The sequence below is a fragment of the Oryctolagus cuniculus genome, chromosome 11 (assembly GCF_964237555.1).
Source record: "Oryctolagus cuniculus chromosome 11, mOryCun1.1, whole genome shotgun sequence".
NCBI classification, from domain to species: Eukaryota; Metazoa; Chordata; class Mammalia; order Lagomorpha; family Leporidae; genus Oryctolagus; species Oryctolagus cuniculus.
The window spans coordinates 77951940-77975242 of NC_091442.1; the positions used below are offsets into that span (position 1 = coordinate 77951940).

At 40.2% G+C, this 23303-nt stretch overlaps 1 long non-coding RNA gene across 4 annotated transcripts in view; it reads left to right on the plus strand.

Moving 5' to 3' along the window:
• Positions 1-23303, plus strand: part of LOC108176667 (uncharacterized) — a 113908-nt gene that overhangs the window by 28235 nt on the left and 62370 nt on the right. For 2 of the 4 annotated variants that reach the window (XR_011379789.1, XR_001793371.3), the window contains exons 3-4: positions 19415-19522; positions 22163-22264. The exons of 1 other annotated variant lie outside the window; for it this stretch is intronic. This is a non-coding gene — a long non-coding RNA (uncharacterized lncRNA). The remainder of the gene's footprint in view (positions 1-19414; positions 19523-22162; positions 22265-23303) is intronic. One more of the 4 variants, XR_007919506.2, reaches the window with a different exon arrangement.

Sequence of the window (23303 nt, forward strand, 5' to 3'; positions counted from 1 at the left end):
GAGTGTTTCCCCTTTCCCATGACTCCTTAACTCCAAGAGGAATGCCTCCATTTTCTGTAATGAATTTCCACATAGCCAGAATTTTTACAATGCAAACTTATTTTTATAGTATTCATGCAACAGGTACTACATATTTTAATGTATTTATTCATTTTATCTGAAAGGGGAGAGAGAGAAAGAGAATGAATTGCCCATCTGCTGTTTACTTCCCAGATGCTTGCAACAGCCAGGTCTGGGCCAGGATCCAGAAGCTAGGAATTCAATCCTGGTCTCCCACATGAGTGGCTGAGTCCCAAAACCTGAGCCATCATCAATTGCCTCCCAGGGTGTACATCAACAGGAAGCTAGGTCAAACGCAAACGAGCTAGGACTTGAACCAAGCATTCCAATATAGGATGCCGGCATCCCAAGCAGCATCTTAACTCTAACAACACATGCCTGCCCCATGCAACAGATATATTTCCCCAGAAACATTGTCCATTTACACTGTGCAAGCTATCTGCATCTTATTGCCCTAAAGGAGCCTCACGTCACACAGATCTCCAAGGACACATGCTATGTTCCAAAGGTTACGGGTTATCCCAGAAAATAAACACGGAAGCTGGGAGAGGACCATTTCAGCCCTGTGTTTTATTTGTTACATTCGTTACATTCGGCCAGATGATATCTTTTATCAGCTGTGTCCTCAGTGCCTTTGGGGTAGTTTTTCCACCTCCACTGAAGGAAACTCTTCAATCCAGTTTAGGATGAGTGAATAGGAAAAGCTGTTAGTGCTTAGCAGCTTGGCGCCTCTTTGGCAGGCGTTCAAGGCTGCTGGCCTGAATGCCAAATGGACGCAGTGGGGTGTGACCCGGAGACAGAAACCACTGGAATGTCCTTGTTCTTCCAGTCCTCCTCTGCATTCTCACTAAAAAGAAAAATGTAAACTTAAATCTCTCCAAACATCCATTCCCCACCTCTGTACTTCAGGCTGAGTTTGCTGATACCAGCCAGTTATTTCCATGCTCTTCCACATTTTCAGTAAGTCAGTGAATCAGAAGAGCAGGCTGACCCACCACCAGTTTTCAGTTCTGTCCACTGAAGGTTGCCAGTACCTTCATCTCTTCTGAGAGATCATCACTCAGGAGTGCAGATGTGTCCCCGTGTTGAAAACACATTTATTTTATCCTTCTAGGGATCAAAGTATTTGTCAAGAATCGCTTTAATACTGGGTAATATATATTCATGTGTCAAGATTAAGGCATAAGATTTTTATAAAAATAATATTTCATTTTTCTTTGAAAAGTCAAATTAATGTTGAACAGAAATATCATGCATGTTTTTTTAAATATCCTTGAATTAATCAAATATATTTATTTCTTTTAAACTCCATGAGTGTTTAGATCTCCTTTAGTTGTGAAATATTTTAAACACAGAGAAAAGTGCAGAAAAATATAATAGTCGCCTAGCATCATCAAGCATTCAGAACTCTCATTAAATTCTATTTATTTGTCTTGAGAGTCTCATGGGATTTTTACGTAATAACACAGTTTCTGTATAGTGGTGTTGTTTTTGTTTTGTTTTGCTTCCTTCCTTTGCTCTTTCTTCCCTTCCCTTTACTCCCCTCCCTTTATGTTCCCTTTACCCTGGAGATGGTGGGAAGTCAATGAAGAGTTCTATGCAATAGAGTCAGATGTCAGATCTTCATTTTAGGTAGGTGATAAATTTGAAATGATGAGTATGGGGATGAGAATATCAGGGAGAAGGCTATTTTAATATTCTAGGCAAGAATGTTTCCAGTTCAGATAAAGGTTGTAGCAATAGAAATGAAGAAGCAGGGGTCCGGTGCTGTGTCATAGTAGGTTAAGCATCTGCCTGCGGTGCCAACATCCCATATGGGTACCAGTTCAACTCCTGGCTGCTCCACTTCCAATCCAGCTCCCTACTAATGGCCTGGGAAAGCAGTAGAAGATGGCTCAAGTCCTTGGGCCCCTGCACCCGCGTGAGAGACCCAGAGGAAGCTCCTGGCTTCTGGCTTCAAATCGGCCCAACTCTGGCCATTGCAGTCATTTGGGAAGTGAACCAGAGGATGGAAAACCTCTTTCTCTCTTTCTTCCTCTATCTGTAACTCTGCCTCTCAAGTAAGTAAATAAATCTTTAAAAAGAAAGGGAAAGAGAGGTTGGGAGGGAGAGGGAGAGAGATAGAGAAAGCAAAGAAAAAGGAAGGAAACAAGGAAGGAAGAAAGGAAGGAAATAAGTAAGTAAATAAATAAATCGTTGGGGCTTTGAGAGTCTGACACCATTTAGACAAGAATGCACAGTGAAAAGATAAGTCTCAGGTGACTCCAGGGCTTTAGGCTTCTGTGATGTAGAGGACAGTGGTGCCACCAGCCGAGATTAAAAGACAGAAGGAGAAGCAGATGTGGGGAGACTAATGAGTTTTGCTTGCCATGGGGAGTCCAGACATACAAGCATGGTGCAGGCCTGGGGCTAAGATGAGAAGACAGGGATGGAGAATGAGATTTTGTTCATCATTAGTATAAAGATCAAAATTAATACCATAAAAGGGTTTGAGTTCATCTGAAAGGCTGTGCAGAGGAGAATGATCTAGACATTGAACTCCAGAGAGCATCCCTGTGTCAGAGAAGATGTTTGATGAGAAGATAGGAACTGTCAAGACTGGGAGAAGAGTCTTACCAAAGGGTGTAATTTCAGTAAGAACATGTGTGTGTGTGTGTGTGTGTGTGTGCATGTTATTTCTAATGCTGATCCTATTTCAAAACTTCTAAGATAATTGTATTCACCATCTTTTCTGTTCATAAGAATTTCCAATGGGTAGTGAGAATTTTTTTTTTATCTAGAAATGTCAGCATTAACAAGTAAAAACATTAAACCTTTAAATTCTTGGGTGCACATGGCTTTAGAAAAGAATGAATTTCCCAGTGCTGTTCATTTTCAAATTAGCTAGCAGGATGCCACCATTATTGTTAACAGTTATTGTTAATAAAAAAGTTAAACAGCTCCTCTTGAAAAGAAAGACATCCCTTTACCCCTGAAGTAACAAACTAAAAATCCCTCCTATTACGCAAATTGAAAACCAGGAGGCAAATTTTAATTAAAAATATTTATAGCAAGAGGGATAGCAGCTGCCAGTTTCTCTCACCACTCATGAATGTGTTTTGCAGCTGGCGGTAATTCTCTCTTATTTCAATCAGTTTAACCAATAGCAACAGCTGTTCACCAGGCAGGGGACATTTTATTGATACCCATGTGATGTGTGGTACTGGGAAAGAAATCTTTAATAGGAAGAGTTTTTAAGAGAACCACAGTGTGATTTCATGGATCATTGTCTGAAAGACTTCTTTCCTAAAGTAAAAAACTGCTTTCACTTTGAAAGTGCCTCTGTCTTTCATAAGTGTCAATCATTTCTATGAATTTCCAAATTTATTATGTTTGCTCACATTGATTGATCATGTTGAACAAAAGTATTTTAAAACCTGGAAATGGAAGTGGGAAGAGCTAAAGTGCATATGCAGGCATGGATTTGATACAATACAATGCTATTTCTTAGGAAACCAGGTTCTTAAAGACATTAGAATCTTGTTCAGGAATGCAAAACACCATTGAATCAGGGACTTTGTCTTCTTTGGTTGGGTTTTTTGCTTGTTTACCAAGTTGCCAGAGTTTCTGTGTTTAGTAAGATACTGTGTTCTAGTTGATAGAAAACCGAAAATTCAAACAAGAATCCAGTGAAGTAAATGGAAGTTGCTTAAGTGATGACACACTTTATAATAAATTTAACAAACTTACAACATGCATTAAGAGAGGAAAACTGATGACTCATCTGAAGGGGATTCATGCTCAGAGCTTATTGGGTGAAGGTGACATTGCTTCTGTTATACATTCATATGGAGTGAAACAGAGCTGAATAGCACAAATTAATACTAGAAGGAGAAAAATGTTTTCCTCAGAGAATAAACATAAAACAGGTTATTAGAGCAAATTCTAAGAGGATCCCTGGTCTTGCTGCCGGGGAAGACAACCACCAAAATAAGCACAACTGAAGGCACCCAAGAATGGAACATGCTCAGGCTTCTATGTGTTCAGGGTGCCTTCGGTAAACTTTTTTTTCTTTTTTTTTTTTTTGACAGGCAGAGTGGACAGAGAGAGAGAGAGAGAGACAGAAAGAAAGGTCTTCCTTTGCCGTTGGTTCACCCTCCAAAGGCTGCCGCAGCCGGTGCGCTGTGGCTGGCGCACCGCGCAGACCTGAAGGCAGGAGCCAGGTGCTTCTCCTGGTCTCCTATGGGGTGCAGGGCCCAAGCACTTGGGCCATCCTCCACTGCACTCCCTGGCCACAGCAGAGAGCTGGCCTGGAAGAGGGGCAACCGGGACAGAATCCGGCGCCCCGACCGGGACTAGAACCTGGTGTGCCGGCGCCACAAGGCGGAGGATTAGCCCAGTGAGCTGCAGCGCCGGCCTTTGGTAAACTCCTTTCTAAAAGTATTCCTAGCTTCCGCTTAGTAGAAAGTATTCAGCAAGACACCTGAGGTCAACTTAATCCCTACTTTTACTCCCCAAATGCTTCATAAATTAAACTTTTACTTGAAGCATTTATTGAGTTACAAAAAAGGGATAATACAAAAATCAATACTTTTTTCTGCCTCATAGGTCCTTAATGGCCAAAACTGTAAAAACAATGGAGGATATTTTAAGGTATTTCTTTTATTTTATTTATTTTTTTATCTTTGTTTTTCTTCTTTTTTAATTTTTGATTTTCTTTTTTTTTGTTCTTGCTCTCTTTTTTTCTTTTCATATTTAATATGATGCTTCTGAGCAACCCTTTTAAAACAAAGTGAAAGAGATTCTGCCTGAGGACCAGGATGAGTGAGCCAGAGACAGGAGACTAGAATCTGGACTCAGAGACTTGAGTCTGAACCACAGATCTTATGCGGCTGGCTGCTGGTTTACATGCACAAAGACCCAGCTTGAGTTTTGAAATAGTTAACTGTAAAAATCCAATTCTATTTGTAGCCAAGGGTCTTTCTCTTTACCTGACTTTTCTTAGGGCCAAGGAAATGGTGTGGCTTCACTCTTATACTGACAAGGAAAGGGGATTCTCTACAACTTTAAGGGGCTTTGTCTGTTCTGATATTCTCCTAAATGTTTGAGTACCTGTGTTTGAGTGTCTGTACTAAATTTACATGGCAGGCATAGAAATAGACAAGAAGACAAATGTACATCTTAAGTGTACCAGAAACTTCATCTTTAAAATAAAAAACAGTTGGCAGGAAATAGAAGTGAAACCAGGGCAGTTCACGAAAGGAGAGAGGCATCTGACTTTTCTTTTTTAAGGTAAAAGTGGAAAAACATAATTAAGGAGAAGGAGACAGAGGGAGAGCGAGTAACAATGGGTGCTTTTGTTATTTCACTTTTGTGTTTTAGTAAGTGATTTATTTGAAATAATTTGATTTGACCTATCTTAGTGCAAAGCAAAAACCAAAATTACAAACACTGGGCTTTGAGATGATAATTTAAGCAGAAATGATAAAAATTCCTTCATGCTTTCAATTACAGTCACTGGCCATCCCCATTGCAAGTACTTACCAGTTGCTGTGTAATCCTCTTGTTTGTAAAAGGACATGCTCATGATTTTCAAATCAGATCAGGTCAGAATAATTAAAGTTTGCAAAGTACAAATGGCTATCCCTGTTCTAATTCCACAAGCATCAGGTGGATTATCAATCAAAGATGTTCTCTCCGTCTATGAAAACATTGATGGGACAGAAGCCTATTCAATTTCTATGGTTCCAAATGTTTTCCTCCACAACCTGATTTCTGTGGTTGAATAAACTTTTCTGAATGTGATACATGTCTTTATTCATGAAGTTTACATGGAACAAAGAAGTGTGGTAGGGGAACTGGTGCTGTGGTATAGCAGGTTAAGCTACTGCCTGCAGTGCCAGCCAGATTGAGTCCCAGCTGCTCCACTTCAGATGCAGCTCCCTGCTAATGTGCCTGGGAAAGCAGCAGAAGATGGCCCGAGTACTTGGGCCCCTGCACCCGTGTGGGAGACCTGGATGAAGTTCTAGGCTCCTGGCTTCGGCCTGGCCCAGCCCTGGCCATTGCAGCCATTTGCGGAGTGAACCAGTGGCTGGAAGACTTCTCTAACCCCCCCCCCCCCCAATAACTCTGCCTTTCAAATAAATAAATACAATTTTTTTAAAAAAGAAATGTGGTTGAACCATAAGACTAGATATTTCCTATTATTTCTTTAGAGTGGTATGACATTGAATATCATTTTTTCTGTCTCTTTAATTGTTGTTTTTCTGTTACATCAACTTGTATCTTCCATGACTTCATGTCTATTTAGTTCAATTCCATTTATGCTTCAACTGCATTGTTTTAGAAACTATAAGCCTTACTTTTAGAAGGGTACACATGCACTATGTAAGGATTGTCTTACTGGTTAACAGAGAGAAAGCAGAGGGGGGAAATAATAAGAGGTCAGATAGAAAGAAAATTTCAAATAATTGCTTTGTTTCTCTTTTTTCAAACATTTCCTTTTGGCTCTCTCTGGGTGGGTGGGGAAAGGATGGGCTATAAGGAAAAACAATGACAAATATCCTAAATTGTAAATTGCATGAAAAATAAGAAGAGATGAAGTTAAATGTAAATTTATGAACATTATTTAGCCCTCATACTTTTGTCCTTTAACTCTTACTATGAGGAATTAAGTAGAAAAAAACCTGGATTTTCAATTTTCCTCTATTTTTTAGTGAAATAGCCATCTTATTGTTACTATAAGAAGACACCTAAGCTAAGCTACACATGAAAGAAGGAGGTTTATTTTGACTCATGTTTTTAGAAATTTACAGTCCAAGATGGGGAAGCCTCCCTGGTTTAGCATCTGGTTGGAGTGCAGGGGACAATGCCAGAGTATATAAAAGGGGTCACATGGCGATCTGGGAAGCAGACAAGCTTGGCTCAACTCCATGTTTCTAATCAACCCTCTTATGAGAATTACTCTCCAAGAGCATCACCCAGTAAGGACCTCCCACTAGGCCCACGTCCTACGCACCATAATTAGATTCAGTTCCTGCCCTCTTAGAAATTTCATGTCACTCATTAACTAATGACTTTGGGATTTAAAGTCCAGCATGAGTTTGGAAGCCAAATGTTGTTCAAATCATAGTAAGTAGAGATATATGCCTTTTCTCATCTGAACTAAAGTTAAGACAAGCCTCAGTTTCAGAAAGTTTTTGAGTATATTCAATATGTTCAGTTACTCATAAAGACAACTATTCAATTATTCAACTACAAAATCTAAAAATTGGCTTATCAGTCTTGAGCTTAGATTTATCTTTTTAAAATTTTTTCAAGTAAAGAGTTCAACCAATTGTATTATGTAGAAAAAGAAAATAGTATAAAAATAAGATATTAAGCTGTTCCTCAACAGTTAGGACGAGGGCTCATCAAATCATTGCTTCTCATAATCTCAATTTCAATTCTACAGGTTTCGTTTTAGGTGCTCAGTTAGTTGTCACAGATCAGGGAGAACATATGATATTTGTTCCTTTCGAACCAGCTTATTTCACTAAGTATGATGTTTTTCCAGATTCATCCATTTTGTTGCAAATGGCTGGATTTTATTTTTTTTAACCATTCTTTAGTATTCCATAGAGTACATATCCCATAATTTCTTTACCAGTCTTCCATTGATGGGTATTGATTCCGTGTCTTAGCTATTGTGAATTGAGCTGCAATAAACATGGAAGTGCAGATAGCTCTTTTATTTGCCGATTTCATTTCCCTTGGGTAAATTCCAAGTAGTGAGATGGCTGGGTCATATGGTAGGACTATATTAAGATTTCTGAGGTATCTCCAAACTGTCTTCCATAGTAGCTTTACCAGTTTGCATTCCCACCAACAGTGGATTAATGTACCTTTTTCCCTACATCCATGCCAGCATTTGTTGTTTGTTGATTTCTGTATGAAAGCCATTCTAACTGGCTTCAGATAAAGCCTCATTGTAGTTTTGATTTGCATTTCCCTGATAGCTAGTGATCCTGAACATTTTTTCATGTGTCTGTTGGCCATTTGTATTTCCTCTTTTGAAAAATGTCTGTTTAGATCCTTGGCCCATCTCTTAAGTGGGTTGTTTGTTTTGCTGTGGAGTTTCTTGATCTCTTTATAGATTCTGGTTATTAATACTTTATCAGTTGCATAGTTTGCAAGAAATTTCTCCTATTCTGTTGGTTGCCTCTTCACTTCCCTGACTGTTTCTTTTACCATACAGAAGTTTATCAGTTTGATGTAATCCCACTTGTTAATTTTGGCTAAGGCTGCCTGTGCCTTTGGGGTCTTTTCCAAGAAGTCTTTGCCTGTGCCAATATCTTGCAGGGTTTCTCCAATGTTCTTTAATAAGTTGATGGTTTCGAGTTGTACATTTAGATCTTTAATCCATGTTGAGTGGATTTTTGTGTAAGGTGTAAGGTAAGGGCTTGCTTCATACTTCTGCATGTGGAAATCCAGTTTTCCCAGAACCATTTGTTGAAGAGACCATTGTTCTCCACGGGTTGGTTTTAGCTCCTTGATCAAATATAAGTTGGTTGTAGGTGTTTGGATTGATTTCTGGTGTTTCTATTCTGTTCCATTGGTCTGTCCATCTGTTTTTGTAGCAGTACTATGCTGTTTTGATTATAACTGCCCTGTAGTATGTCTTGAAATCTGTTATCGTAATGCCTCTGACTTTGTTTTTGTTGTATAAGCTTTAGCTATTCAAGGTCTTCTGTGCCTCCAGATGAATTTAGCATCATTTTTTCTAGATCTGTGAAGAATGCCTTTGGTATTGTGATTGTTATCATGTTGAATCTGTAAATAGTTTTTGGAAGAATGGAAATTTTGATGATATTGATTCTTCCAATCCATGAAGATGGATGATTTTTCCATTTTTTATATCTTCTACTATTTCTTTAATGTTTTGTAATTCTCATCGTAGAGATCTTTGACATCCTTGGTTAAGTTTATTCCAAGGTATTTGATTTTTTTATATATATTGTGAATGGGATTGACCTTAGAAGTTTTTTTCAGCTTTGGCATTGTCTATGTATACAAAGACTGTTGATTTTTGTGTATTGATTTTATATCCTGCTATTTTGCCAAACTCTTCTATGAGTTCCAATAGTCTCTTAGTGGAGTTCTTTGGGTCCCCTATATATAGAATCATGCTGTCTGCAAATAGGGATAATTCAACTTTCTCCTTCCCAATTTGTATCCCTTTGATTTCTTTTTCTTGCCTAATGGCTCTGGCTAAAACTTCCAGGACTATATTGAATAGCAGTGGTGAGAGTGGACATCCTTGTCTGGTACCAGATCTCAGTGGGAATGCTTCCAACTTTTCCCCATTCAATAGGATGCTGGGTGTGAGTTTGTCATAAGTTGCCTTGATTGTGTTGAGGAATCTTCCTTCTATACCCAATTTACTTAGAGTTTTCATTATGAAAGGGTGTTGTATTTCATCAAATGCTTTCTCTGCATCTCCTAAGATAATCATATGGTTTTTGTTCAGCAGTTTGTTAATGTGGTATATCACATTGATTTGTGAATGTTGAACCATGCCTGCATACTAGGGATAAATCCTACTTGGTCTGGGTGAGTAATCTTTCTGATGTGTTGTTAGATTCTATTGGCGGGCTGGCGCTGTGGCTCACTAGGCTAATCCTCCACGTGTGGTGCCAGCACCCTGGGTTCTAGTCCTGGTTGGGGCGCCGGATTCTGTCCCGGTTGCTCCTCTTCCAGTCCAGCTCTCTGCTGTGGCCCAGGAGTGCAGTGGAGGATGGCCCAAGTCCTCGGGCCCTGCACCCGCATGGGAGACCAGGAGGAAGCACCTGGCTCCTGGCTTTGGATTGGCACACGTGCCAGCCATAGTGGCCACTTGGGGGGTGAACCAACGGAAAAAGGAAGACCTTTCTCTCTGTCTCTCCCTCTCACTGTCTAACTCTGCCTGTCAAAAAAAAAAAAAAAAGATTGTATTGGCTAGAATTTTGTTGAAGATTTTTGCATCTATGTTCATCAGGGAAATTGGTCTGTAATTCTCTTTCTCTGTTGCATCTTTTTAGGAATTAAGGTGATACTGGATTCGTAGAAAGAATTTGTTCAAGCTATTCAAAACAACTCTTTCAGTTGGGAGGGCCTTTATTACTGATTCAGTATCTGTCTTGGTTATGGGTCTGTTTAGGTTTTCTATGTCTTCATGGCTCAATTTAGGTAGATTGTGTGTATCCAGGAATCTATCCATTTCTTCTAGCTTTCCCAGTTTGTTGGCATACAGCTCTTTGTAGTAATTTCTGATGACTCTTTATTTCTGTGGTGTCTGTTGTTACATTTTCTTTTCATCTGTAATTTTATTGATTTGGGTCTTCTCTCTCCTTTTTTGATTAGTTGGGCCAATGGTATGTCAATTTTGTTTATTTTTTCAAAAAAAGAGCTCTTCATTTTGCCGATCTTTTGTAGTTTTGGGGGGATTCAATTTTGTTGATTTCTTCTCTAATTTTAATTATTTCTTTTCTCCTACTGGTTTTGGGTTTGGTTTGCCGTTGTTTTTCTAGATCCTTGAGATGAATTGATAGCTCATTTATTTGGTGCTTATTTAATTTCTTGATGTAGGCATATATTGTCATAAACTTTCCTCTTAACATTGCTTTCGCTGTATCCCATAAGTTTTGATAGGTTGTGTTGTCATCTTCATTTGTTTCCAGAAATTTTTTGGATTTCTCTTGATTTCTTCAATGGACCATTGTGCTTTCAGGAGCATGTTGTTCAGTCTCCATGTGTTTGCATATGTTCTAGAGATTCTTGAGTTGCTGATTTTCAGCTTCATTCTATTGTGGTCCGAGAAGATGCATGGTATGATTTCGATTTTTTTGAATTTGCTGAGACTTGCTTTATGGCCTAGTATGTGGTCAATCCTAGAGAAAGTTCCATGCACTGGTGAGAAGAATGTATGCTCTTCAACTGTAGGATGAAAAATTCTGTAGATATCCATTAGGTCCATTTGGTCTATAGTGTCGATTAAATCTGCCATTTCCTTATGATTTTCTGTCTTGTTGATCTGTCCATTGATGAAAGTGGAGTGTTGGAGACACCAATACTATTGAATTGGAGTCTAAATATCCCCTTAAATTCCTTAACATTTCTCTTAAATAGCCAGCTGCCCTGTAATTAGGTGCATATACATTCATAATAGTGACATCTTTCTGTGAATTGATCCCTTAATCATTATAAAGTACCCTCTTCATCTCTTTTAACAGTTTTTGTGTTAAAGTCTATTTTGTCTGATAATAAGATGGCTGCACCAGCTCTTTTTTAGTTTCTGTTGGCATGGAATATCTTTTTCTATCCTTTCACTTTCAGTCTGCATGTATCTTTGTTGGTGATATGTGTTTCTTGTAAGCAGCAAATAGGTGGGTTTTGTTTTTTAATCCATTCAGCCAGCTGTGTCCTTTAACTGGGGAGTTGAAGCCATTTACATTCAAGGTGACTATTGATAAGTAATGACTTTGCCCTGAAATTTTTCCAAAGATATTCATAATTTATACTTTGAACTTTCTTTGATCTTTTACTGAGAGATTTTCTTCCTTTACTTTCTTTTTGTATTGATGACCATGTTTCTGTGTTTCAGTTTGCAACACATCCTTAAGCATCTTTTGTAGGGCTGGACGGGTAGTGACAAATTCTTTCAACTTCTGTTTGTTATGGAAGGTCTTTGTTTCACCTTCATTCACAAATGAGAGCTTTGCAGGGTGTAATATTTTGGGATGACAGTTTTATTTTCTTAAGACTTGGGCTATCTCTCACCATTCCCTCCTAGCCTGTAAGGTTTCTGATGAGAAATCTGCTGTGAGTCTAATTGGAGATCCTCTGAAAATAATCTGGGGTTTCTTTCATGCATTTTAGAATCTACTCTTTGTGTTTTACTGTGGTGAGTTTGTTTACAATGTGTCGTGGCAAGGATCTTTTTTAGTGATGTCTATTGGGAGTTCTATGTGCTTTCTGTGCTTGGATCTCCCTTTCTCTCTCCAAACCAGGCAAGTTTGCTATTATTTCACTAAAAAGGCCTTCAAATTCTTTCTCTCTATGCCTTCAGGAACTCCTAGAATCCATATGTTGGGTTTTTTTTTAATAGTATCCTGTAGATTCCCAAAAGTGTTTGTTTTTTAGTTTTCTAACTTCCTCTTCTTGTCTTTTGTTTGAATATACTTCCTGTGCTTTGTCTTCTGATATTCTTTCTTCTGCCTCACCAATTCTGTTGTTAAGGCTCTCTTATGAATTTTATTTTTTTCTATTAAATTCTTCTTCTTTCTCTTTAAGATACCAATTTCATGGGAGAAATTTTCTTTCATGTCTTGCTCAGTTCTCCAGGTTAACCCTTTAATGGGCATGCCTAAGGTAACACAGCCAGGTTTGGTGTAATAATTCTCTCTCTCTCTCTCTAATCAAAAAGGAGGTTTATTCTGTTCAACTGAGCTCCTCTCCTCCATGGAGACCAGTGCCTGAGCACTAGCCCCAGGGGTATAATATTCATCTGCTCTGTCCCATGGACCACACCAAGGATCTGGGCAGTCCTCAGTATAAGTTTAGATTCCCAGCAATGTCTCTCACCAGGTAACCAGGAAACCCTGAACATGTTGAGTCTTCCACTGAGGCTGCTTGAAGTCCCCACCACACTGTGAGTCCTCCCACACACCCTCAGTTTTTTCACAGTCCTGGTATAGAAGCCTCACACAGTCACAAGCTCCTCGCCCCTGTTAGTTCTCCACACCAGAGTCAGGAGTCTCCACTCAGCTGTTTGCCAGGTGCAGACACGAGCTGGTGCAGCTCTTACATATGTCCAAAATGGCGTCCACTCTATCAGCTTGTTACAGGGCACAGTTAGAAAGTGATTGGGGAGGCCGGCGCCGTGGCTCACTAGGCTAATCCTCCGCCTTGCGGCGCCGGCACACCGGGTTCTAGTCCCGGTCGGGGCGCTGGATTCTGTCCCGGTTGCCCCTCTTCCAGGCCAGCTCTCTGCTGTGGCCAGGGAGTGCAGTGGAGGATGGCCCAAGTACTTGGGCCCTGCACCCCATGGGAGACCAGGATAAGTACCTGGCTCCTGCCATCGGATCATCGCAGTGTGCCGGCCACAGCGTGCTGGCCGCGGCGGCCATTGGAGGGTGAACCAACGGCAAAGGAAGACCTTTCTCTCTGTCTCTCTCTCTCACTGTCCACTCTGCCTGTCTAAATAAATAAATAAATAAATAAATAAAAAAGAAAGAAAGTGATTGGGGAGAGAGAAACATGTCTGTCTCATCCTTTTTTTCTCTTCTAGTTTGGCTGATATACTTTCCCCCATGGGGCTCCAAGCCAGGTTTCCTCTAGGCTCTTGTTGCTGCTTTTTCACCAGTGGCTTGGGATGCTGCAGTCTGGTCTCACCTCACTTTCCAGCACCGGCGCAGAGGCTCTCAGCTGTTGGAGTCCTGAGCCGTGGGCGCCCATGCCCTCCACGTGGTACCACCATGTCCCTCTAATTTCGGTAGCGTTTCCTCCGCTGTTTTCTCCCTCTTCCCTGAGACTACACTCTCTCTGATTTATTTTTCATATAACTCATTCTTTGTAAATTCTTGTATCAGAAAAAAATATCTTTTATTCATTTGTAGAAAAGCTTACTTCATACACCTTTGTAAGGTTTTAGTGACCTTATGTCTATTTGATGAAGAGTTAGAGATTTATTATTTAATATCAAATGATAATTCTGGAATATTAGGTTTCTTGATTAATTTTTCTCTCAAATAGACACACACAGAGATAAGCAAAGGAAGGTAAAAAGTAGTTGGAATGGAAAAAAACCATGACTGTAGGAACCAGATACACACACACATTCCAACATTTACAAAATGTGTTTTATATATTTGTTACTGTACTAGGCTCTAGGTATGGTAAGAAGAAACTTATAGAAAACTGAAACTGAGACCAGCATTGTGGCATAGTGGGTAAAGTCACTACGTGCAATGCCAGTGTTCCATATGAGGCATCAGTTTGTGTTCCAGCTATTTCACTTCTATTCAACTCCCTGCTATGGCCTGGGAAAAGCAGCAGAAGATGGCCCAAGTGCTTGGGCCCCTGCACCCATGTAGGAGACCCAGATGTAGCTCCTGGCTTCTGGCTTCAGCCTGACCCCAGCCCTAGCCATTGTGACCATTTGGGGAGTAAGCCAACAAATGGAAGACCTCAGTCTCTCTCTCCCTGTAACTCTGCCTTTCAATGAATAAATTTAAAAAGAAAATTGAAGCTGTCAGAGTTCCATATTCTGAGATAGATATACTCACATAAACTGGCTGAAAACCCAGTGCTCCAATAAAAACTATCTTGAATAAGAAGCTTAGAAATTCAAAGGTTGCGGCCGGTGCTGCGGCTCACTGGGCTAATCCTCCGCCTTGCGGCGCCGGCACACCGGGTTCTAGTGCTGGTCAGGGCGCCGGATTCTGTCCCGGTTGCCCCTCTTCCAGGCCAGCTCTCTGCTGTGGCCAGGGAGTGCAGTGGAGGACGGCCCAAGTGCTTGGGACCTGCACCCCATAGGAGACCAGGATAAGTACCTGGCTCCTGCCATCGGATCAGCACGGTACGCCGGCTGCAGCGTGCTGGCCGCAGCGGCCATTGGAGGGTGAACCAACGGCAAAGGAAGACCTTTCTCTCTGTCTCTCTCTCTCACTGTCCACTCTGCCTGTCAAAAAAAAAAAAATTAAAATTAAAAAAAAAAAGAAATTCAAAGGTTGGGGAAATCAAGAGTAAGACATGATAATATAAGACCACCAAGATGTCCTCAAAAAAGAACAATTGTAACAGTAAAGACTATCTTCAAATTCACTTGCAGAAAAGTGGAAGTGAGGAAATTTGGGGTAAAGATAAGCAGAAGTCAAGAGTGTTGCTGAGTTAAAGGATACCAAGAACCTGGCTTGGCTGGAGTAAGGCATTTGGGCTAAATAAGAAAAACAAATAAGGAAAAACAAGGCCCTGGGGGACTTTTGAAGGACTTTGAACATCAAACAGAGAAGTCTGGAGAAGTCTGGAGGATGAAGTCCAGAACTTGTTTTGTCTTTGCTTATTTTGGCTGTGGGCAGCTGATGAGGAGAAAAAGAGTTGTAGAATATCAGATCATTGGATGGGGGAATGGTTTTTATTTAGAAAAAACTGAGGAAGTGAACAACTCCAAAGAATTTTGATCTTATTGATTTTTTCCTTTGCATATATGGAGGCTTTTTGATAACCAGTTTATCTGGAGTTACTCAATCAGCTGAAGTTTAATTTCTTACTTACTTTCAGCTCGGAATAAGCCATGTTCCCAAATTCATATTTTGAGGTATCCTGATCTCTTCCTTAGCTATCTGTGTTTATGGATAGCTAACTGTACTTGCCTCTTCATGGTCACAACCCTTAAATGATGAGCAGCACTCTTTCCAAATGTAAACATTAATGTATTTCCAAATGTAAATATTAATGGATACCAAAGTAAATTCTTTTCTTTTAAAAGATTTATTTATTTTATTTGATAGTCAGAGTTACAGAGAGAGAAAGGTCTTCCATCCACTGATTCACTCCCCAATTGGTTGCAACAGCTGGAGCTGTGCCGATCCAAAGCCAGGAGCCAGAAGCTTCTTCCAGGTCTCCCATGTGGTGCAGGGGCTAAAGCCAGGAGCCAGGAGCTTCTTCCCAATCTCCCACACGGGTACAGGGGCCCAAGGACTTGGGCCATTTTTCTCTGCTTTCCCAGGCCATCAACAGGGAGCTGGATCAGAAGTGGAGCAGCTGTGACTTGAACCAGCACCCATATTGGATGCTGGCACTGCAGATGGCAGCCACACCCCTCTATGCCACAGCGCTGGCTCTATAAATTCTTCTTATTATTTTATTTTTTTTAAATCTTAAGCTAATATAGTCCTCACAACTATGGCATTTTAGTGTTATGAAGGAAAACCATTTTCTCCACTGACATGTTCAGCATTTGGAGACCTAGATATTTAGATTAAACTAACAAAAGACAAATTGTCAAGAGGAAAGAGACATAGTTTTGATTTTGCATACGTTATAGTGGGTCGAAAAGAAATGGTTAGACTCAGGGGTTATATAACATTTTAATAAAGTAAATGGAGTTTGGGCTTCAGGAGATGATAGAATATGGGGAAATGGCTGGGAAAGATACAGGGTAAGGAATGGAAGATAAGGATTATTTTAGTAAAGATGGCTTAAGCAAACTCATCTTGGCATTAACACCCCAGTTTTAGATGAACAGAGTTGCTCCTCTATTCCTGGTACAAAGAAGGTGCCTTTCTCAAGGGAAATTTTTGCGGTTTTTAGACAGATTAGTGGAGAATACAGAACTCTTCCTCTATCTGTTGATCCTTGCTTGCCTTCAGCTCAACACAATCCTATGCTAAATTGGCATTATTTTAGGGTGGAGATTCTGATCTGTGTCATGGACTACTCATGTTATGCTAGATTTATTTATACTAGCTGTAATTGTTGCACCATAGTCACAACAGAGCAGCAGTTTTTCCCAATGTAAATCCATTCTCTTCCCACCACAACACTTCATTGCCAGGGTGTGAATTACGCTTCTTTGCCAACTTGTGACAAGCACTGGGTTGAAAAATTCTTTATTTTAAAAACAAAGATACACAGCTACATATTAACACTTTTGTTTAAAAGCACATATGCAGGGGGCAAACATTGTGGCACAGTGGGTTAAGCCACCACTTGCAACGCCAGCATCCCATGTTGGAGTGCGTGAGAAGAGCTCTGCCTCCACTTCTGTTCCAGCCTTCTCCTGATGCACAGCCTGGGAGACAGCAGGTGATAGCTCAATACCCGGGTTCCTGCCTCCTCCTGTGGAGTTCCTGCCTCCTGGCTTGGGACTGGCCCAGCCCTGGCTGTTGCAGGCATTTGGGGAATGAACCCGCAGATCAAAGCTTGCTCTCTCTCTCTCTCTCTCTCTCTCTCTGTTTGTTGCTCTACCTTTAAATAAACAGTAAGAAAAAAAATTCTATATCTCCATATAGTTGGAAACAAACAATAATAATGTAGGCGTTTTAATAATTCCTTCCAGATCAAGAACAAGTGAACTTTCAGTACTTAAATAATCAATAAGAATCAAAATATTTGCTAAATAAGTACCATTTAAAAACTTATTAGGTGAAATGTTTTATAAAATTTTATTTTCACTGAAAATGAAAAGTTTACTGTTTCCAGCTCTCTGCTGTGGCCCGGGAGTGCAGTGGAGGATGGCCCAAGTGCTTGGGCCCTGCACCCGCATGGGAGACCAGGAGGAAGCACCTGGCTCCTGGCTTAGGATTGGCGCAGCATGCCGGCCGCAGCAGCCATTTGGGGGGTGAACCAACGGAAGGAAGACCTTTATTTCTGTCTCTCACTCTGCATGTCAAAAAAAAAAAAAAAAAAAAAAGAAAAGAAAGAAAAGTTTACTGTTTAATATATCTTTGAATTTGCAAAAGAATTACATTTAAAATGTAGTGCATTTGATTTATTCATAAAAGGAGGGTTCTGCATATCATATGTAACTTATTAGAATAATTTTTATCTGGGCTCCCATAAACTGAAACTATTAAATTGAGCTAAATTTGGCCTGATACTGCCTCTCAATGTGAGCCCTTACATAGCAAACTGCATCCTACTTTGTACATAAACCAACTGAAAGTTTGACTTTGTAATGGCAAATAGAGTCTCAGCCAATCCAGCACCTGAGATTCAATGACGTATGGTTCAAACTACATTCAAATATGGATAAACTGACCTATAACCAATCAGCTGTCTCTGTACCTCCCATACATTGTCCTTCTCATTTCTATTTCCTTTCCATAAATACTTTCAGACCACAATGCATCACTTGAACTCTGAACTTGTCCTGGTTCCATGGGCTGCCCAATTCTTGAACTGCAAATGAAAACCAATTAAACCTTTAAACTAACTTTTTATAATTAATTTTTTATTTTACAAAACAAGATTCATTTATTTATTTGGAAGTGATAGAGAGGCGGGGTGGGAGGAGAAAGAGAGAGCTTCCATCTGTGGATTCACTCCTCAAATGGCTGCAACTCCTGGGTCTAGACCAGGGCAAACACAGGAGCCCAGAGCTCCACCTGGGTCTCCCACATGGGTGTCAGGGTCCCAAGTACTTTGGGTGTCCTCAGCTGCTTCCCCAGGTGTATTAGGTGTATTAGCAAGAAGCTGGATCAGAGTGGAGCAGCTGGGACTTGAACAGGTGCTTTGATATAGGATGCCAGCGTAGCAGACAGCAGCTTAGCTCACTGTGCCACAATGCCAGCCTGATGTAATTTTGTCTTTTAAGAAACCCAATTTTGTTATTTGTGGAATTAATAAAGATAAAATCATACCTGTAACAAATCTGTTCTTTCAACAAATATTTACTAAAAGTCTGTATGTGAAAAGCAGGTATAGTTAGTGTTGGGCTCGGAGGAAAAAATTGGCTTTAAGGATTTGTAGATGGTCTCACTGAGAGCATCCCAAATGCCATAGAACTTTCTTAATATAAATAGATTAAACAGACCTGCTGTAAGACAACAGTGAGTCATTCAATTCTGATGGTATGTAATAAATATCTAATTTTAAAAACAACTAAATTTCAGGGTACCCATTGAAATCATTGTTAATTGGTTGTACAAACCAGTTTGCTTATGTAGATAGTCAGAGACAGTTATATGCTGATAAGTGTTTAATAATTGGCTCTTTGGAAAGGAGTCTTGAAGCTGCAGCACTTACCAACTTCTGCAAGGTAATGTCTTATAGAAGCCACTAGAGGGATGTCTTTGACCCAAGTTGGAAATGGATGCACACTAGCACATGGATTTTACAGAATTTTTGCCATACAAAAAGACATTAAAAACACATAAAAAAAAAAAAAAAGGACATAACTCACTTCAAGAGCACAGATAGCACCGAAACAATTAAAGAAGGGGGCGACATTTGGTACAACAAGTTAAGCCACCACTTCTGAGGCCCACATCCCATATCAGGTTGCTGGTTTGAGTCCTGGTTACTAGGCTTCTGGGAAGGCAGCAGATGATGGTTCAAGTACTTGGGCCTCTGCCACCTACCCAGAGTGAAGTTCTTGGCTCCTGGCTTGAGCCTGGTCCAGTCCCAGCCCAGCCATTGTGGCCTTTTGGGAAATGAACCAGCAGATGGAAGATCTCTCTCTCTATTGCTCTCACTCTCCCTCTCCCCTACTGTCGCTCTCACTCTCTCCCCCTCCTGCCATCCCTCTGTTTCTATTACTCTATATTCAAAATAAATAAATGCTTAGGAAGTGATGAGTATTTATAAATTTTGTTTTAAATACAACAAATGATATGTTCTTTTTCATTTTTAATAGATTATATTTAACAGCTAGATCTCAAAATTCCTATAATGTAACAATTAACTCCTGTGAGCCAACATGAGCTGACTTCAACACACCACTGGAAAAGGAAAAGAAAAACAGGTATAAAAATCCATAAGAACACTAAGACTAGTCAAGCACAAAAAATTCTAGCCTTGGTGAATCATGTAGATAGTGGATCAAGTTGTTATTCATTAGTACTTCTTACGACCTTATTAATGCCAGAAATGTCTTTAATTACTTAATTATTCTTCATAATAATCCTATGAAGTTAGATTACTATTGGTTCTTTTTTAGATGAAAGAACATAGAAAAGAAAAATAACTATTCAATGGGAAAGTAGGGATGAACTCCAGTTTTGTTTGATTAAAAAATCCATGTTCTTTATTTAAAAAAAAAGATATCCCACCTTCCCTCAACTTCCAGTGAAAGACCTCACAACCCTCAAAGCCACTCACAGCACTGACTTAAAGATCAATGATTTGCTTCTCCACTAAGCTCTACATCAGTAAACATTATGTGGAATAATCACAAAGATGGAAGCAAATGACTTCATTTTGACCCTCTTGTATATAAATTCTAACAAAGTATGCACACACTCCAATACTCCAAAGATTACTTCATTATTTACTTTCCATGCTCTTATTTTTGTCTGAGCTCTAATTTCTTAAGAAATAAATATAGATTGGTAAGACTAAAGACTAAGTACTTTTTTTGGTCATTTCCTAGAGTTATATCAATTGTTCTCAGAAGACTGGGCTCAATTTTCCTTCTGCTTGTCAAAGTGATTAATTAGAGTTAATTTCATGCCGTCTTCTCCACCACCCTCTCCCTTCCTTAATGACTAATAACTCTTCTACAAAGTCCAAACAAATGGCATGGTATCTAGCTTTTATTTTTGGAAGTTTTCCCCAGCCAAAATCCATGGACCCTCTTCACAGACAGCAGTTTAGAAATTCCTGGCCAGGATTCCTGCCCTTAGCAGCCACACTTGATATGGCTAGATGGCCCGTTGACTGATATCCTGGGTGGCATCATGCCAGCTCAAAAGTTGTCAAGCCATTTGAATCGAGAGTCAACACTAGGTAGTGATAAATACAGATGGGCAGCCTGCAAAACAACTCAGCAAGGGGCCCTATCTTCTTCAGGAAGTACCTTGGTGCCAGCACTAAAGCATTAACACCAGATGTCTTTTTCTACACTTGACATCTGTGGACACTTAGAGTGTGTGACAAAAGGAGGAAGAGAATAAGAGTGGAAAGGAAGACAGAGTTTATAGGTGCAGCTAGCAAATCAGAGACAATGAATTCCAGCTGGGGCCTAGGAGTCTATGAGGAACCGTCTCTGTGACTATTTAGCATGCAATGCAAGCATGAACAGGTGCCTCATTTCAGAGCCAGACCTTAGTACAATTGAAGGAAGACGTTGAGAACTAGCAAGTTCAGCCTCTATTTCTGGCCATCTCATAGACCCCTCTCCCCCCACAAAGGGTCCATTCTTCAGGATGCCAAATGGCCATCAGATGAAACTTCAGGGTGGGAAATAGCCCCTTGCTAAGACACAGACACAAAGAACATGAGTTTAAACATGGCATGAACCCAGATCACTGGCATCCTGAGGGGGCGAGAAAACACGGCTGTTCGGACTGCTCCAGACATCCAGACAAGCTTGACATAGCTTCAGTACATTCATCAGTTCTAGTAGTCTAAATATGTGCACGAGCATGGGAGGACTTCAGATTCGGGATTTTTAGAACTGAAACCCTGCCCTGTGGATAATTTAAGGCTCAAGAAGGTTAACAACTGGCCTGGTATCACTTTACAGATAATCCTCAATTTCCTCATCTGTAAACTGAGAATAAAATTAAAATATAGCTCACAGTGTTATTAGGCTCAAGTGAAATGGCCTGTACAAAGCACTTATTAAATAGTAAAGTCTGTACAAAGGTATCATTGGGCTTTCTTGGAGCAGTTCAATTCTTTTTTTTTAAGGTTGTAACACTACTCTACATCATTTATATATTTTTAAAAAAGATTTATTTATTTATTTGAAAGATAGAGTTACAGAGAGGCAGAGGCAGAGAGAGAGAGGTCTTCCATCTGCTGGTTCACTCCCCAAATGGCTGCAACTACAGGAGCTGTGCTGATCTGAAGCCAGGAGCTAGGATCTTGTTCTGGGTCTCCCGAGGGGGTGTAGGGTCCCAAGCACTTGGGCCATCTTCCACTGCTTTCCCAGGCCATAGCAGAGAGCTGGCTTGGAATAGGAGCAGCCGGGACACAAACTGGCGCCCAAATGGGATGCCGGTACTGCACGCGACGGCTTTACCTGCTATGCCACAGCACCGGCCCCCATTTCGCTTTTTAAAAAGTTATTTCATTGACTTACCTTTGGCATCTGTACACAAACTGAAAGAAAAAAAATCAGTCTCAAAAGTCAGTACTCACTTGTAACAAAAGATATCCATCTTAATAAGCTGAAATACTTTGTAAATTTTTGGCTCAGATACAAAATCAAGTTCATCCTCAAAGAAGGCACTTTATATTATGTTTGTATAGTTACAATTTCACATAACCTCATCGTGGGAACCTCCTTGTGGGTCTGTATGCTAGGCAGAGCCAGTGTAGCCAAACCTGGCTTGTAAAGAATCTGAAGGAGAGAGAGGAAAAGGGAGAGGGAAATATAGAGGTAAAGGAAGAGAGAGAATGTATTGTAATGAAAATTCTGATTTTCCTATCTCCAAAGGAATTTCTTATCCAGAATAGAAGCTTCCTCCTGTTCCATGAAGATCTCAAATCACTCTGAAAAATGGGAATATCACTGGGGGCTGGTCTTGTGGAGTAACAGGTAAAGTTACTGCCTATGACACTGGCATCCACTGGAATCTGGTTCAAGTCCCAGCTAGTTGCTCCACTTCCAATTCAGCTTCCTGCTAATAAGCCTGGGAAAACAGCAGAAGATGGCCCAAGTGCTTGGGCCCCTGCACCCACGTGGGAGATTAGGAAGAAGCTCCTGGTTCCTGGCTTCAGCCTAGCTCAGTCCTGGCCATTACAGCCATTTGGGAGAGTGAACCAGTGGATGGAGTATCTCTCTGTGTCTCCTTCTCTCTCCAATTCTGCCTTTCAAATAAATAAAATAAATCTATTTTTTAAATGGTGACATCACTGGTATATGGATCTAATCTCCCAGAGAAGATGGGTTGAAATTTTTGACACTTACACAAGTATAAGATAAATCTGTTAGAATTTTTATCTTAAAGCAATTGTATGTGTTATTTATTTCTAAATTTTATTTTTCTGCTTTTAGAAGAAATCCAAACTCAGAAGATTTAAGGCACTCTAAACTTTTGTTGACATTTGGGTGAGTTGACAAAGTCATGCAGCAAGTCAGCATCAAATCATGAAGAAATATACAATGAACACAGAATGGCATTTTAGGAAATAAATGCAGTCTAGTGGTTTAAAAATGATGTCTATGTGTACTTGGCATTATCGGTGTTATTTTAAAATTTTAGACATATTTCCAAGCTTGAAAAGTCACTACTCCATATTGATTCCATTTTTCTATTATTATTTGACAAAGAGACATGGAAAGAGACAAGTAGATTAGGGTGGGGCAGACAGAAAGAGAAAGAGAGAGAGAGCGCGCACAAGCAAGCACTCCCAATTGCCTATTCATTCCCCAAATGCCTGCAGAGGCCAAGACTGGGCTGGGCTTAAGCTGAGAACCAAGAACTCACTCCATATCTCCCATGTGGGAGGCATTAACCCAACTACTTGACTCATCACTGATCTTCAGAAAGCAGCAGATGATGGTCCAAATGCTTAGGTTCCTGCCATGTATGTGCAAGACCAGATGTAGTTCCTAGCGCCTGGCTTCCGTGTAG